This window comes from Staurois parvus, unplaced genomic scaffold, assembly GCF_062004578.1.
Source record: "Staurois parvus isolate SC_StPar_1 unplaced genomic scaffold, SC_StPar_1.0 ptg002188l, whole genome shotgun sequence".
Classification (NCBI taxonomy): Eukaryota; Metazoa; Chordata; class Amphibia; order Anura; family Ranidae; genus Staurois; species Staurois parvus.
Genome location: NW_028319984.1, coordinates 2,582 through 19,793, shown reverse-complemented (window position 1 = coordinate 19,793; position 17,212 = coordinate 2,582). Strand labels below are relative to the sequence as shown.

Genomic DNA, 17,212 nt, shown 5'->3' with positions numbered 1-17,212 from the left:
CCGGGGATGGACACGTAGGATAACACGCCGGGGATGGACACATAGGATAACACGCCGGGGATGGACACATAGGATAACACGCCGGGGATGGACACATAGGATAACACGCCGGGGATGGACACATAGGATAACACGCCGGGGATGGACACATAGGATAACACGCCGGGGATGGACACATAGGATAACACGCCGGGGATGGACACATAGGATAACACGCCGGGGATGGACACATAGGATAACACGCCGGGGATGGACACATAGGATAACACGCCGGGGATGGACACATAGGATAACACGCCGGGGATGGACACATAGGATAACACGCCGGGGATGGACACATAGGATAACACGCCGGGGATGGACACATAGGATAACACGCCGGGGATGGACACATAGGATAACACGCCGGGGATGGACACATAGGATAACACGCCGGGGATGGACACATAGGATAACACGCCGGGGATGGACACATAGGATAACACGCCGGGGATGGACACATAGGATAACACGCCGGGGATGGACACATAGGATAACACGCCGGGGATGGACACATAGGATAACACGCCGGGGATGGACACATAGGATAACGTGCCGGGGATGGACACATAGGATAACGTGCCGGGGATGGACACATAGGATAACGTGCCGGGGATGGACACATAGGATAACGTGCCGGGGATGGACACATAGGATAACGTGCCGGGGATGGACACATAGGATAACATGCCGGGGATGGACACATAGGATAACATGCCGGGGATGGACACATAGGAGAACATGCTGGGGGGTTTACTGGCTGTAGAAAAAAATGCCAAAAGCCAAAAACAGCCGTAAAAACGTCCCGTGTGCGTGAGGACTAAGGGAGGGGTATAACCCGGCAGTTTCGTTTGTTGCCATCTGTGTCCCATTGCGGAGATTTCCCTTCAATTCCTATCCCATATTGAAAACAGGCAGTGAGAAGAAATTCCTGCAAATGAAGGGAATTCTTTGGGGACCCCCATTGGAAAGTTTCCCCTCTATTACTTTTCGGAGGACAACCCAAACGTGGCATTTTATTTTACTTTCAATGATAATGGCAAACAGGACAAATAGAGAGGGGGAATCTCCCTAATGGGGGCACAGACAGCAAAAAAAAAAAAAAATTGACAGGGATTCTAATCCATCTCCACTCTGTCCTAATCTACATAGAAAAACTTTTTCCTTTAGATACACTTCAACCACTTCCTGTCTGCGGGTGGACATTTCTAAACGTCCCCCCACATCTATTGCCTGGGAGCGCGCGACCCGTTGACTCCTCCAGACACAGAGGAACACCGATTGCTGTACGGGACCTCTGTGTGAGGTCCTGATCATGTGATCACTGATTAGCCAATCAGTGATCACATGAATAGTAGTAAGCAAGGTGTCACTTCTGACCTCATTGCTTACTACGTGTGACATCTGTGAATGATCACAGAGATCACATGGTACAAGGCTATTCACAACAACCTTGTATCATGTGACAAGCTGTGACTAATCACAGCTCTCACAGTATTTCTCAATGGCTGCAGGAATGCAGCCAGAGAGAATGAGAAATGATTGCTTTTACAGTCTTTATGGGTAAAAAAGGAATCAGTGTAAAAAAAGAAAAAAAAACACAAACTTCATCACCCCCCCCAAGCAGTAGTGTCACTATGGTGACACTGTACTGCTAGGGTGACGATATGTTTAAAAAAAAAAACCCAAAACAACATAATAATATAAAAAAATAAAATAAAATTATAATTTTTGGTTATAAACTAATTTGGGTTATTTTTTTTTTTAACTAAAAAGATAGTTGAATACATTTTGGTCAAGATTTACGAAGAAAGATTATTTATTTGCAAAATGTTATAAGAAAAACACTTTTTTTCAAAATTTTTGGACTTTTTAATTTATATAGCAAAAAAAATAAATAAATCCCAGTGTTGAATAAATACCACCAAAATGAAAAATTTTTTCAATGACCGCGCAATTGTCAAAGTGTGATAGCACTGAAAGCTGAAAATTGGCCTGGACTGGAAGGGGGTGAAAGTGTCCGGGCTTGAAGTGGTTAAAGCGGAGTTCCACTTGACCTATCAAAAAAATAAAAGTCAGCAGCTACAAAAACTGTAGCTGCTGACTTTTAAATAAACAGCCACTTACCTGTCCCACGATCCCGCGTTGCCCCCGCCGCAGCTCGTTTCACCAGCCATCCTGTATTCCAGGAGGCCGGCATCTTCAGTGTGGGCACCCGGCTGTGACAGCTTGCAGCTTCACAGCCAGGTACCCACTGTGCATGCGCGAGTAGTGCTGCGCTTCATGAATGGTCCTGTAGTCTTCTGGGACCTGTCACGTGTCCCAAAAGACTACAGGGAAGGAGGGAGGGAGGACACCTTCCGTTTCCGATTGCCTAGGCCAGGGGTAGGCAACCTGCGGCTCTCTAGCTGTTGTGGAACTACATTTCCCATGAGGCATTGCAACATTACAACTGACAGTTACAGCTATGACTTGCTGAGGCATGATGGAACTTGTAGTCCTGCAACAACTGGAGAGCCGCAGGCTCGGACCGGAAGTGGGAGCAGGCCCCTGTCAAATTCGAGTACCCACTCCCTAAAGGTGACAATCCTTCCCCTTTTGGGTAAAGCTCTGCTTTAAGGTTTTGGGGCCCCAGAAATCCAGGCCCCCAGTGACTTGCTAGCAGCGTTGACCCCTTACCCCTATTGCAACGATGAAGGCCTAAAGCTTGATCCCCAAAAACAAGGCACACATTCACAAATCTGCTGCTCAATCCCACCACACAGACCTGAATTATACAGAATACATACCATGAAATGACAGCGACCGCCTTCAACATCTGCCACCCAGCTGTCACAGTCACATGATCAGTAATCATGATGGAGCAGCAGGAAGACAGCTGCCATGCCTGTGCAGGCACTTCTTACATAACCGTCCCATTATTAATCTGCATACACCAGGAAGGCAGCAATAATCTGTTCTTATGGAAGTGCGCTTCAAGAGATCATTGTCAGTGTAAAGCACGAAGAGGCAAGCTGGTATATGTCAGAGATACACCAGAAGTCATTGAAACCACATGCAATGTCAGAGATCCTTTAGGTGCTGGAGAACTACAAGTTCCAGCATGCCCTACAGGTCTCAGCGCTGGATTTCAATCCTGTAGACCCCGAGGCTGAAGAGCATCATTTGCTAAAATGCAATATTTGCCCCAAATACATAAGAAAGACATTCGAGTGTCACTCCCTAAACTTTCATAATTAGGTCTCGTCTACATTGGCCCACAAGACCTGGGTCTGCTTGTGCTTTACCAGAAGATCCGGGGCGGACAGTCTGATGCTACATGACCCGGAGCATCCAGCAATACAAAACCTGGAGCCTGACAGTCAGGTGCCTAAAGGCGTCAGATATCCAGCCACACAAGACACAAAGCCTGATAGATTGCCAGCACAAAACCAAAAGTCTGGCGCTACAAGACCCAAAGCGCCATCATCTGGAGCCACAAGAACCAAGGCCGGGTAGCCCGGAGCCACAAGAACCAAGGCCGGGTAGCCCGGAGCCACAAGAACCAAGGCCGGGTAGCCCGGAGCCACAAGAACCAAGGCCGGGTAGCCCGGAGCCACAAGAACCAAGGCCGGGTAGCCCGGAGCCACAAGAACCAAGGCCGGGTAGCCCGGAGCCACAAGAACCAAGGCCGGGTAGCCCGGAGCCACAAGAACCAAGGCCGGGTAGCCCGGAGCCGCAAGAACCAAGGCCGGGTAGCCCGGAGCCACAAGAACCAAGGCCGGGTAGCCCGGAGCCACAAGAACCAAGGCCAGGTAGCCCGGAGCCACAAGAACCAAGGCCAGGTAGCCCGGAGCCACAAGAACCAAGGCCAGGTAGCCCGGAGCCACAAGAACCAAGGCCAGGTAGCCCGGAGCCACAAGAACCAAGGCCAGGTAGCCCGGAGCCACAAGAACCAAGGCCAGGTAGCCCGGAGCCACAAGAACCAAGGCCAGGTAGCCCGGAGCCACAAGAACCAAGGCCAGGTAGCCCGGAGCCACAAGAACCAAGGCCAGGTAGCCCGGAGCCACAAGAACCAAGGCCAGGTAGCCCGGAGCCACAAGAACCAAGGCCAGGTAGCTTGGAGCCACAAGAACCAAGGCCAGGTAGTTTGGAGCCACAAGAACCAAGGCCAGGTAGTCCGGAGCCACAAGAACCAAGGCCAGGTAGTCCGGAGCCACAAGAACCAAGGCCAGGTAGTCCGGAGCCACAAGAACCAAGGCCAGGTAGTCCGGAGCCACTGGAGCCACAAGAACCAAGGCCAGGTAGTTTGGAGCCACTGGAGCCACAAGAACCAAGGCCAGGTAGTTTGGAGCCACAAGAACCAAGGCCAGGTAGTTTGGAGCCACAAGAACCAAGGCCAGGTAGTTTGGAGCCACAAGAACCAAGGCCAGGTAGTTTGGAGCCACAAGAACCAAGGCCAGGTAGTTTGGAGCCACAAGAACCAAGGCCAGGTAGTTTGGAGCCACAAGAACCAAGGCCAGGTAGTTTGGAGCCACAAGAACCAAGGCCAGGTAGTTTGGAGCCACAAGAACCAAGGCCAGAGAGTGCGGAACCACAAGACGTGTTTCCTGATAGTCTGCCATCACATCACAGACCCCAACAGTCTGGCACCACAAGGCCCCGGATTCCTAGTCTGGTGACAGCCATCATGTTCTTTGCCACAAGACATGGGTCCTGGCAGTTCTTTTGCAGGAGTCTCAGCAGTACTTTGACACTAGTCCCGGGGCCCGACAGTTCTTCTGCACGAGTTCCGGGGTCCAGCAGTTCTTTAACATTAGTCCCAGGGCCCAACAATTCTTTAACAGTAATCCCGGGGTCCGACAATTTTTTTAACACCTGTTCCAGGGCCCGACAGTTCTTTAACACTAGTCCTGGGGCCCAGCAGTTCTTTGCACAAGCCCTGGTCCTGGGGCCCGAGACTCAGGGCTTGGCAGTTTTTGCCAATGTCTGATTTTACCTCATATATTGGTTTCATTTTTCCAAGGAGGCCGAAAATGGTCCCCTCAGGACAGAATCACTACAGCGGTCATTTCTGCCTTGGATTCAAAGGTGGAAGATCCTTTTCTGTCATGGTCAGGTTTGCCGCACTAGGTAAAGTGGCCCTGTCACGAGAGACGAACGGGGAGCGGCCATTGCTACCCTCAACCCTAAAAAGCCTGGCTGTATCTGGCATGAATCTTTTACCTGGAACAAGCATGCTGCCAATTGTGGCAGAACTCCTTATGTCTATACTTGTTCCAGGTCAGGGATTCCGGAAGCCCTGAAGCCAAAACATCAGCATATTACAGCCAGGCAGCTAGCATTTTCAGGAGGAACTTCAAAAATGGCAGTTTTCCTTGAAGGAAAAGCATTTTTCCTATGTTTTAAAAGCACAACAAAAAGGAATACCTGGTTGCCCTTAGCAATCAGACTCCATGCGTTGTCATTGTAAACTCTGAACTCCAGAAACGACACTCAGGCACACTCATGCTACTGGCAACGAGACATCTTTTGGTTGACGTATTTTTCAGACATAAGCCCCCGACTCAAAAATGGCAGTTCCCAGAGATCTATGTGACAGGGATCCTTTAAATTGATTGTCTTTTAAAATCAGCTAGTAAAAGTTTTTGGGTTTTTTTGGAGGTCAGTGAAGATCAGACATTACAGAATACCATCCGCTCTCTTATCTCCCTTCCTTGCAATCAACATTTTTACTTTCATTTTAGGCTGCAACAAATGTAAAAGGTTACTTCACCTTTACCAAACAACTGCCTAGAAAGATAGGTGTCTATAGACGAAAACAAACTGGGCGGCTCTGACAAAGTTGAATATTTCCTTTGCTTTAGGACTCTTTCACTCGGGCGTTCCGTATGTCCGTTTTTCATCTGTCCGTCTACGGATGAAAACCGGACCCCTATGTATTTCTATGGGCTTGCGGATGTAAACGTTTTTTTGAAAGGAAGAAAACCCTATTTTTCTCTCCCGAAAAACAAAAACGGAATGGACGAAAAACGGATGTCAACAGATGAAAACATATGTAGACGGATCTAAACGAATGAAAAACGGATGTAAACAGATGTAAAATGGATGAAAAATATGATGAAAAAACTATGTAAACGGATGAAAAAACATGTAAAACGGATGAAAAAACAGACGTAAAAATGATGAAAAAACAGATGAAAACACAGATCTAAACGGATGAAAACAATATGTAAAGCGGATGAAAAAACAGATGTAAAACGGATGAAAACACGGATGTAAACAGATGAAAACATGGATGTAAACGGAAGAAAAAAACAGATGAAAAACGAATCAAAAAACACATGAAAAAAAACGGATGTAAACGAAATAAAAATGGATTTAAACGAATGAAAAAACGGATTTAGCCTAGGTTCACATCCGTGCAGCCGCACCACCCGCACAGAGAATTGTGGACCCGCAGGTGGGTGCCATTAGTTGTAATGGCACGCCGCCCACACTGGGAAATGCAACCGTACTGAGGACCGAGGTTCCCGTGCGGGCTGCGTTTTCCAAAGTAGTGCAGTGACTTCTTTCCCTGCATATCACGGGTACGGGAGTCCATTCAAATGAATGGGCTCTCATGCCCAAGCAAAACGCGGCCCGCACAGCCACATAGGTGTGAACCGGGGGTTTAACTCATCATTTTCTTTAATACATGTGACTGAACTGAAGAAAAAAAAAAAAAAAACAACGCCCGTGTAAAAGGACCCTTAGGTGTAGGCCATTTACGTATCTCATGAAGCCTGAGTGGAATACTCCCAGATCGTTGCTAAGTGAGGCCTAGTCATTCCTTCCACCTCTAACATCACAGGAGTGAGCCTTCAGATGCTGAGCTCAGAGATGAGGTGAGGTGAAGAACATGTGAGGGGGTCTGAATCAGAGAAAAAGCTCACTCCTGTGATGGTGGCGGTGAGCAGTAATGACTAGGCCTCACTTAGCAACGTCCTAGCAACATCCAGTGAGTATTCCAGTCAGGCTTCATGAGGTATGTAAATGACCTACACCTATAGTAAAGACATTATTCAACATTAGTCAAAGACATACAGTATGTTTTTATCCACAGACACCCCTTACCTGGGGCAGTTCTTTGGTGAAGTTGAACTATCCCTTTAAGGGAATTTTCACATCAACCTTTTCCTTTCACCGTCATAACATTGAGTAATAATCGCCCCTTTAGTCACTGCATTGTCTTTATGTCAAAATGACAGAACAACAAACAAACGATCGCTCCTGAGACGCACGCCATTAAATAATTTCCTGGCCGGCTGGAAAAGTTCTCTTCCTTTGTTTACAGATGATCGGCACCTAAAGCTACCCTGGAGGTCAGTCGGTCAGACGATCGGATATGCTGTGACCACCTTTAGTGGTTCGTTCACACGCAGGGCGGTGACTGGCGGCACAGTGGCTAAATGTTTAACACTTCCGCCTGGCAGTACTAGGGTCGTTGGTTCGAATCCCAACCACAGCACCACCTGCCTGGAGTTTGCATGTTCTCCCTGTGCCTGCGTGGGTTTCCTCCGGGTGCTCCGGTTTCCTCCCACACTACAAAGACATGCTGGTAGGTGAATTGGCTCCTGTCTAAATTGGCCCTAGTATGTATGAATGTGCAACACAGCCTGGAGGTGACGCAGCATTTTACCGTATTGTACTGGAAGACACTGCATGTCAACACACAGCCGCGCAACGCACCACGCTGCTGTGCGGTGACATGAATGAATAATGTGTCAATTTGTGCGCTTCAAATAAAGGTTCAAAAAACAAGAAGAAAAGTAAACAGTGTGGTGCGCTAAAGCGTCAGACAGGCGTTTTTCTACTAGGTCGCACAGTAATACGCAGCATTTAACCACAGGTCAGCGTACATGGTGGGAATGAGCCCTACGGCTATGTTTATACTAGGCCGCGCAGTAATACACAGCATTTTACCTCATAGACTTGTGACAGCGCTGGCTGCGACACCGTCCGCATTTTTAGCGCAGCGCACTTCCTGTTTATTTTTCTTAACTTTATTTGCAATGTCACATTGCGACACTTCATGTCACTAAACAGCAGACCGATGCGGTGCTCCACTGTACGGCGACATCCAATTTGCTACAGAAAAACAAAGACGTGCTGCATTTTACCGCCACTCACCACGCCAAACATCAAGCGTGGTAAAAAAACAAACAAACAGATCATCGCTAATAGTGCGATTGAGTACTTAGGCCCCTCTCACGCGGGCGGTTAGAGGAACTTACCACAGCTAAATGCAGACAATGCATCCCTATGGCTCCATTCACACACTGCGTTTCTCAACGTTTTCATAACATGCATTTTTACACGTTTAGGAAAAAATAAAGTTGACGGCGTCCAGGGGCGATGTACCGCCGCTATCTGTACATAAACGCAGTTAATCGCAGTACAAAGAAAAAAAATAAGTAAACAGTTGCTATAGATATGGCAAAAATTTACTACCGCAGACGCACGTAAATGCAGATAAAAGCCATTTACAAACGCAAGTGATCTCTGTGCCAGGAGTGTCGGAATTTCTAAATGAAAAAAATGCGTTTACAAGCGGCAGAACAACCTCCCATGTGAAAGAGGCCTTAGGCAGGCCATAGTCGTCTCGAAAACCAGCCGTTTTTTTCGTCCGATAAACAAAAAATCGGTTATTCGTTAAACCGACATAACCACCAATTATTACGAAAATCGGCCAACCAAGTCATAAAGTTCTCCCCACATAACATATAAAACTTCTGTTCCTTCCAGGTCGCGGCTCCTGCGCATATTTTTTTCATAAAAACGATTGTACGATTTGACCATCATTGCCGCGAAAATCGGTCATTTTCCACAAATTTTCCAACATGACCAAAAGTGGAGAAAACGCGAAAAACGGCCGACGAATTAACCCACTAACAGTGCGAAAATCAACCGATTAATCTTTTGGGCGAAAAATCAGCCGATTTTCGACAGGCAGGCCTCAGACGGGCCGTTTATTGGCCGAATTTTCGGCCGATAAACGAAAAATCGGTCGGCCCCATTGCCGATGCTGCCACCCATGTCCACGAAAAACGTCTGTTTTTCTCGGATTTTCCAGCATGACCGATAAAAATAAATAAGGAGATCCGAGAAAACCGGCCGACGGACTGGCCACACTAACGGCGTGATTATCGGGCGATTTTTCGTGCGGACTAAATTTTCGGCCGATAAACGACCCGTCTATGGCCTGCAATAGAGTGCGTTCAGAGTGCTGCTGATTGCGCATGCTTTGCGTCAACAGCGTATGCGCGGCCAGATGCGTATCCCACCATCCCGGCCTGGCGGTGAACGCAGAAGTTGCGTTTTACTGCTGGCCATGTCGCATGCCATTTTTTGTTTTCTGGCCCCAGTACCGATAATACAAGATAATCGCATCCTTCGGATCGACTACGACTTTAGCGTTCTTTTGGATTCGCTCATTTATTCCTTTTCCTATTGGGTGAACTTAGCGGACTTGTTATTTTTTTCCACCCCCCATCAATATATTACTAGGAAGAAATAATCGTTGAAATATCGCTGGGGGGACGCTATTCGGCGAAAAAGTGCGTACTGATCGGCCAAATAACCACCATGTGTCTCATCTTAGGGGCAAACTGAGCACTGCGTGCGACAACCAGGCTGTGCAGGGTATCCCTTTGTCTGCAGAGCTTGCAATCTAATCGTTTTCTGTCCAGTCTCCTATACCCCAGGATCCTGCTCCCCCCCCCTCCTAGAAGTTATTTTGGTAAATACACGTACATGTGACCTGGCGGTTGGTGCATGTGCTGCAAATGATGCAATTCATAAACATTTTCCCCCATTATTACCTCCCCCACTCACACACACAACCCCCTGATCCCTTCCCCCCCACTTACCTGAGCTGCCTTCTCCCTCCTCTGCCTCTGTCTGTGTATGTCTGGTCTGGTTGGTTCACAAGTCAGGATTTAGGTGTTGGCTGAGAATTTACAAGACTTTCTTTACACTCCCTCAACTCCAAATGTCAGGCAATGGCTGCATGGCAGGAGCGCCCCCTGCTGGGACAGTCCTGCAAGTGCAGATCCTCAGGGTTAACCCTTTCCCTGCTGGGCAGGGCGCTCCCTTTCCTGATGGATCTTATTTTTCAGGCTCCATGCACACTAGCGTTTGTTTTTTTTTTGTTTTTTGTTTGTTTTTTTAAGTGGTAAAAACGCTGGCAAGGCTCCATACACACGGGGCGTTTTAAAAACGCTGGTAGTGTCAGCTGTATAAAGTCGCGTTAAAAACGCAAGTTTTTCAGCGTTTTTGCATTAGCGTTAGCCTTGTTTTTCCACAATTGTGGTTTTTAGCATTTTGTTTTAATGGGAAAAAAAATTCTGTTAAAAAAAATGCCCAAAAAACCTCAGTTTGCCACGTTTTACTGCGTTTTCAGCATAACACCCCGGTTAAAGCGTCGAATCCCATGGCATGCAAATCGCATTCAGTGTGACCGGGGTGTAAGGCTCCATACACACTGGGGGGGGGGGGTTTAATAACGCTGGTAAGGTTAGCTTTGTAAAGTCACGTTGAAACCGGGAGCAGGGGTGGACTGACAACTCATGGGGCCCCTGGGCAATAGGGGATCATGGGGCCCCTGTGTCCTTGCCCAAACTCAAAAAAGCCTATGAAAAAGATAGTAGGGGCATCTCATGGGGCCCCCTTCTGACCCCGGGCCCTCGGGCAGCTTCCAAATGGTCGGTCCACCCTGAACGGGAGATTTTCAGCGGCTTTTAGCATTTTTGCATTACCAGTTAGGGGTGTTTTGCTGCACTTTTTTGTGGTTTTTGTTAAAAAAAGTCCAAAAACACCAGTTTGCTGCGTTTTACCGCGTTTTCAGCATAACTCCCCGGTCACATCAAACCCGAAATTGTGGGACTTGACTTTTTTTCCAACTCTTGTCAAACGTCCCTATAGCGTTTGACAAGCGTTGGTCCGGCGTTTGTGATGCGTTTTTAACGCTCCACAAACGCTCCAAAAACGCTGCATGCGTGGTTTAGCGGAGGTTGCTAGGCATTTGCCAAGCGTTAAAAATGCCCCACAAACTCCTTTAATGAAGTTTGGTGTTAACGCTCTGCAAGCGCCTCCCAACTGCACCGCAAACGCCGGCCGGGCATTTGCAGAGCGGCACCATAGACTTGAATAGGAGGCTTTAACTCCTCCTGACTTGACCAGAGGCGTTCGTTTTGCCGCGATGCTAACGCTCCCGTGTGAACAGCACTATGTGCTGCAATGTGCAGAATTTTCAGCGGCGTTTGTAAAACGGTAAAAACGCTTCCCAAGCGCCTGTCTGCCGTCTGCTGACAACGCTGGCGTGAACGTAGCCTTACAGTGAAGTCGCACGATTTCAAAGTCGGATTAACTGCCGATTTCAGGTGCAATTTGCAAGACATCCGACACAGATGTCTATGCAAATTGCACCAAAAGTAGTGCATGTACTACTTTGGAAATTGGTGAAGCTCTGGGAGTTTTTCTGCATTTTTTAGCATGTTTGCATTAGCGTGTAGCAGCGGTTTGCTGTATTTTTGTGGTTTTTGTTAAAAAAGTTCAAAACCGCCAGTTTGCCGCATTTTATCACGTTTTCAGCATAACACCCCGGTCACATCAAACCTGACTTTGAAATCCTGCGACTTACAGCAAAGTCACACGATTTCAAAGTTGGGTTAACTGCTGATTTCAGGTGCGATTTGCATAGACATCGTGGACTACTTTGGAAATCGGTGCGGATCCGACCAAGTCGGAACCACACCTATATGACCGCTGTAATAGCAGACAATAGGGTGTGACTTGGTATGCAATTTGCAAATCACATGGCATGCAAATCGCATGTTAATTCGCATTCAGTGTGAGGGGGATGTAAGGCTCCATGCACACTGGGGGGGGGGGCGTTTTAATAACGCTGGTAACGTTAGCTGTGAAAGTCACATTAAAAACAGGAGTTTTTCAGCATTTTTTTGTGTTTTTGCATTAGCGTTTTGCTGTATTTTTTGTGTACTTTTTAGCGTTTTTTGTTACAAAAAAGTCCATAAACGCTAGTTTGCCGCGTTTTTCAGCATAAGCCCTCATGCACACTGGAGGTTTTGATTTTGGTAAAAAAAAAAAAAAAGGTCCAAAAACTGATTCCAGTCTGTGTGTGTATGGACCAGGGGCGGACTGACCATGTAGGCACTCCGGCATTGCCCGAGGGCACGGGGTCAGTAGGGAGCCCCATGAGATGCCCCTGGTACCTTTCATAGACTTTTTTGGGTGTGATTTGAGTGCGGGCGAGGACAAAGGGGCCCCATGATTTCCTATTGCCTGGGGGCCCCATGAGTTGTCAGTCCGCCTCTGGTATGGACACAGGATAACATGCTGGGGGGTTTACTGGCTGTTTAAAAAAAAAAACGTCAAAAACTTTTTGCATTAACTTTTTTCAGCGTTTGAGCTTTTTATACTCCCACAAAATCTTCAGGCTCAGCCTCCATGCACCCTGGGGGGGCGTTTTAATGACGCTGGTAATGTTAGCTGTGTAAAGTCACGTTAAAAATGTGAGTTTTTCAGTGTTTTTGTACTAGCATTTAGTGTTGTTTTGCCACTTTTTTTTTGCTTTTGCATTTTTTAGAGGTTTTGTGTGACCCTTTAAATGCTGCAATCGTGTGCATTGAACGTGATTGTGGGCCGGTTACAGGGAGACCCCATAGATCTACATTAGTCACATTCAGAAACAAGGGCTTGGTTATATGTGCTGCTGGGTGGGGGGGGGGCAATATAACCTGGTAGTCGAGCAGCGGTTTTAAACCCTCTGACTGCCCGTCTGAACAGTTACCCCATGTTCACACCTAAGCATTTTCCGCGTCATTTTGCAGAAACGCAGTACAGTCCATTTAAAATTATTTCCTATGAGACACATTCACATCTCCGCGTTTTCACCCGGTGTGTTTTTGGAAAGGGTCGGGGACTTTTTTGAACGCAAAAACTTCCAACTTCAATGGAAATGCTGCAGAAAAGCATGTAGTGCGTTTTTGCTGTTTTTGCCACATTTTTTTTATGTGTTTTTGCTGCATTTTTGATGAGTTTTAAATCTGCCTAGCAACAAGAAAAAATTTTAAAAAGCGGCAAAAACCCAAAATGCAATGCAGAAACAGCTCAAACTCAAACCGCATAGGTGTGAACCTTTCCTTAGATGGAGCCATTCACAGCTGTACACATGCCGCGGCAAAGTTTAACCCCTCGCCTACAGGGCACTTACAGTATTTAGTCAATGTGATTGTCTGGATTTTCTTTTCTCATTTTGTCTCTCATAGTTGAGGTCTCCCTATGATGCCAATTACAGGCCTCTCTCATCTTTATAAGTGGGAGAACTTGCACAATTGGTGGCTGACTAAATACTTTTTTGCCCCACTGTATACCCCCTTCCAGTCCAGGCCAATTTCCAGCTTTCAGAGCTGTCACACTTTGAATGACAATTGCGCGGTCATGCAACACTGTACCCATATGAAATTTTTATCTTTTTTTTTTGTGACAGATAGAGCTTTATTTTGGTGGTATTTAATCACCTCTGTTTTATTTTTTCTTAAACAAACCAAAAACCACTGAAAATTTTGGAAAAAAAAAATGTTTTTTTCTTAGTTTTTGTTATAAAATTTTGTAAATAAGTGATTTTTCTCCTTCACTGATGTGCGCTAATGAGGCTGCACTGATGGGCACTGATAGGCTGCACTGATGTACACTGATAGGTGTCACTGATGAGGAGGCACTGGTAGGTGACACTGATGGGCATTGACAGGCATCACTGATGGGCACTGAAAGGCAGCACTCATATACGGCACTGACTGGCACTGTTAGGTGGCACTGACTGGCACTGTTAGGCAGCACTGATGCACACTGATAGGCGGCACTGATAGGTGGCACTGACTGGCACTGATGGGTGACACTGAAAGGCAGCTCAGATGGGCACTGATATGTGGCATTGATGTGGCACTGATGGACACTGACAGGTGGCACTGCTGGGGCTACACAGATCATCAAGGCACACTGATCATCAGTGCTCTGCGTTTCCAAAAAATGCACCGGGTGAAAACGCAGAGATGTGAGCCATACATTTTGCCCTAGGTTCAAACCTAAGTGTTTTCAGCAGCATTTTGCAGGAACTCAGTACAGTCCATTTAACATGATTTCCTATGGGACACGTTCACATCTGCATGTTTTCACCTGGTGCGTTTTTTGGAAAGGGTCTGTGACTTTTTTTGAACGCAAAAAGTTTTTGGTTCTATAGACTTCAACGGAAACGCTGCAGAAAAGCATGTAGTACGTTTTTATGCATTTTCAGGTAAGACTTGCATAGACATCTGCGCATGAAGTCACACAGATATATTCCAAGTCACACTGACATCCGACTTTGAAATCGTGCGACTTCACTTGAATTCAAAGTCGAATATGTAGTCACCGAGGCATTAGAGTCAAGGAAAATCAACAACAAGCCCGGGTTCACACTTGTGCGGTGCGGCACTTCGCATGTGATTCGCACAGGAACCTCACCTCTTTCCTGTGCAAATCATATGCGAATTTTGTGCGGTGCGATTTGAGGCACACATTTTGCCCTAGGTTCCCACCTAAGTATTTTCGGCAGCATTTTGCAGAAACGCAGTACAGTCCATTTACCATGATTTCCTATAGGACACGTTCACATCTCTGCGTTTTCACCCGCTGCGTTTTTTGGAAAGGGTCAGGGACTTTTTTGAATGCAAAAAGTTTTTTACAGTGCGGTATGCGTATTCTATACCTGGCCAATCGCTGTGGAAGTGGAAAATCGTTGCTGTAGCCGCTGCTACGACAATGATCCTCACTGTCTTCCGGACAGGGCTGCTGTTAGAAACCACGGGGGCCCCATACAACCAACTTGACAGGGCCCCCCTCCCCTAAAAACAACCCCCACCGTTTCAGTTATCAATGAGTACAGCAAGTGATCGCTACCGATCACTCATTGTGTTCATTCAAGAAAAGAAGGGGCTGGTAATGTGACATATTTACCAGACCTTTACCCTACACTCCATTCTATAGACTTCAATGGAAATGCTGCAGAAAAGCATGTATTGCGTTTTTTATGCATTTTCAGGTAAGACTTGCATAGACATCTGCGCATGAAGTCACACAGATATCGTCCAAGTCACACTGACATCCGACTTTGCATTCAAGTGAAGTCGCACAATTTCAAAGTCGGATGTCAGTGTGACTTGGACGATATCTGTGTGACTTCATGCGCAGATGTCTATGCAAGTCTTACCTGAAAATGCATAAAAAACGCAATACATGCTTTTCTGCAGCGTTTCTATTAAAGTCTAGAGAACCAAAAACATTTTGCATTCAAAAAAGTCCCTGACCCTTTCCAAAAAATGCACCGGGTGAAAATGCGCCCCAGGTTCACACCTAAGCATTTTCTGCAGCATTTTGCAGGAACGCAGTACCGTCCATTTAACATGGTTTCCTATGGGACATGTTCACATCTGCACGTTTTCACCCGGTGCGTTTTTTTTAAAGGGTCAGGGACTTTTTTTGAATGCAAAAAGTTTTTGGTTCTATAGACTTCAATAGAAACACTGCAGAAAAGCATGTATTGCACTTTTTATGCATTTTTAGGTAAGACTTGCATAGACATTTGCGCATAAAGTCACACAGATATCGTCCAAGTCGCACTGACATCTGACTTTGAAATCGTGCAACTTCACTTCAATTCAAAGTTGAATATGGTGTCACCGAGGCCTTTTAGTCAAGGAAAATCGACTTCAAGCCCGGGTTCACACTTGTGCGGTGCGGCACATCGCATGTGATTCGCACGGGAACCTCACCGCATTCCTGTACAAATCACATGCGAATTCTGTGCGGTGCGATTTGACCCATACATTTTGTATGGCTCAAATCGCACCAAAAAGGCGCAGGACCCTTTTTTTGTCTGCACTAGAATCGGATCATATGGTATTCACACCTATGCGATACGAATCTATTTGTCGCCCTGCGTTTTGCGAACCAATTTCAGGGTTTTGTTAACATACACACCCACAGCGGTTCGCATGAACGGGGTGCGATTGTGATTCGCACAGAAAACGCTGCAAATTCCTCTCCGTGTCAGTGTGAACCCGGGCCGAATGCTATACCTATAAGTATTTGTGTGATCTCTCTTTGCACATATCGAAAGCAACCCCAAAAACGTAAGAAAACAAAAGGTGAGCTGAGGCCGGTCTGAGAATCTCTGATACAATCAATGTCCATGTCTATTATTTATCACTCAGCACTCATTTCCTTCTCCTCTTGTCTGTACAGTATATAGCCCTGTATCTGGATGCATCACTCAGTGCAGGAATCTTCTTGGTGGGGACCTTGGCAGTAACTATCTAGATCCAGGTTGATTGGAAGGGCAGAACCGAAATGGCAGTCTGGCAACCCTGGCAGATGCAAAAACATCAGATGTGTACAAGGATCTATGAAGCACTGTAAAATCCTGATGCAAAATCTTTCCATAAAGCTGAATTCCAGGTATGGACATTTCTGCGTAGTTACATTGGTGCAGTGCGGTATGCGTATTCTATACCTGACCAATCCCTGTGGAAGTGGAGAATCGTCGCTGTAGCCGCTGCTGCTACAATGATCCTCACTGTCTTCCGGGCAGGGCTGCTGTTAGAAACCACGGGGGCCCCATACAACCAACCTGACAGGGCCCCCCCTCCCCTAAAAACAACCCCCACAGTTTCAGTTATCAATGAGTACAGCAAGTGATCGGTACCGATCACTCATTGTGTTCATTCAAGAAAAGAAGGGGCTGGTAATGTGACATATTTACCAGACCTTTCCCCTACACTCCATCCTGAAGGATCCTATTGTGTGCTTGCAGCTGCCGATGGGAAGGATAGGAGGGAAACCGGAAGCTCTGTGGGGGGGGGGGGGCAGGGCAACAGGGGGAAATGTATGGTGAACAGGGAGGGTGATGGGTGCTGCGGAGGGGGCTGGTCAGCAGGGGGGGAAATGTACGGTGTACAGGGAGGGTGATGGGTGCTGCGGAGGGGGCTGGTCAGCAGGGGGAAATGTATGGTGTACAGGGAGGGTGATGGGTGTTGCAGGGGGGGCTGGTCAGCAGGAGGAAATGTATGGTGTACAGGAAGGGTGATGGGTGCTG

The 17,212-nt window shown here is 46.9% G+C and overlaps 1 protein-coding gene across 1 annotated transcript in view; it reads right to left on the bottom strand.

Annotated features, from left to right (window-relative positions):
• The window catches only part of LOC149431654 (protein lifeguard 3-like), a 111,618-nt gene extending 101,541 nt beyond the window's left edge, over positions 1-10,077 (bottom strand). Inside the window, exon 1 of the mRNA XM_089665427.1 lies at positions 9,930-10,077. The gene's annotated coding sequence lies outside the window, so the exon portion shown is untranslated. The remainder of the gene's footprint in view (positions 1-9,929) is intronic.
• Between the last annotated feature and the right edge of the window lie 7,135 nt (positions 10,078-17,212).